Raw genomic sequence first — 1,354 nt, 5'->3', positions numbered from 1 at the left:
AAATCATGGAATGAATTTAGGGACACAAAAATGGAAAAAGGCACGAGCCAATTTGTCTGGAGTGCGGGACGATGCGGGGCGATGCGGCACGGCGTGCACGCGGGCATGCCACTGGGATGCCCACTGCCTGCCTGCTCGTGGGGAAATAACCTCATTTTCCAAAAAACCCTCATTTTTAGGAAATCACTCCAAATATGTGGCCAAGGCCATGGCCAAGGCATGCATCCAAGGCCAAGGCCAAGGCCAAGGCCAAGGCCAAGGCATGCAGCCAAGGCCAAGGCAGCCCCTTATGGGCATGCAGCAGGCAAGGGCAAGGCAGCCCCCATGGGCAGGCAGCGAAGGCCAAGGCATGCTTGCGTGCATGCTGCCAAGGCCAAGGCACGCAGCCAAGGCCATGGCATGCTTGCGTGGGCACGCTGGCATGCCCCTGGGTGCAGGCAGGTGGGCACGCTGGCATGCCCCTGGGCGCAGGCAGCAGCAAGGCCCTAGCATGCACGCTGCCTGAGGGGCAGTGGCAGCACGGCGAGGGCGAGGCATGCCCCGTGGGTGGGATGCCAAGGCCGTGGCATGCCCTTGGGACCCCTACAAGGCCATGGCAGCACTTGGGGGGGCTACTGCTGCCAAGCCTAGATAGCCTCTTCGGACACCTCCTACTCTTCCCCCCCTAAAGAGCCCTTAGGAAAAAATCCGCTCTGGCACGAGGAAACATTGATTTGTTGAGGAGGAATAATGGGTCTTTTTTGGAGCAATTCTTGGAGTCTTGCCCTGATTTTTTGTACACTTGCTAAGAAAAATCTAACCTTCAACCTGTCAAAATTTGGTGGCCAGATTCAACATATTTTATTTTTTATGATTTTCGGAATCCAGAAAATAGGAAAAATCATAAAAAATTCAAAACTGCTCGGAATGCCGAACCGCTTGTTGGAAACGTCCTCTAAAATCATGGACTGAATTTAGGAACACAAAAAGGGGAAAAGGCACGAGCCAATTTTGCCGGAGTGCGGGACGATGCGGGGCGATGCGGCGTGGCGTGCATGCGGGCATGCCCCTGGGCACCCTGCCATGCCCAACGCCTGCCTCTTTGGGGCAAATAACCTCCTTTTCCAAAAAACCCTCATTTTTAGGAACATCACTCGAAATTTGTGGGCAAGGCAGGCAGCCAAGGCCAAGGCACGCAGCCAAGGCCAAGGCACGCAGCCAAGGCCAAGGGCGTGCAGCCCCCCAAGGCACGCAGCCAAGGCCATGGGCATGCAGCCAAGGACAAGGCATGCTGCCACGCATGCAGCAGCGAAAGCCAAGGCAGCAGCCCCCCATGGCACGCAGCCCCCCATGGCACGCAGCCAAGGCCAAGCAA

This window comes from Quercus robur, assembly GCF_932294415.1.
Source record: "Quercus robur chromosome 6 unlocalized genomic scaffold, dhQueRobu3.1 SUPER_1_unloc_61, whole genome shotgun sequence".
NCBI lineage: Eukaryota > Viridiplantae > Streptophyta > Magnoliopsida > Fagales > Fagaceae > Quercus > Quercus robur.
This window is presented reverse-complemented; position numbering follows the sequence as displayed.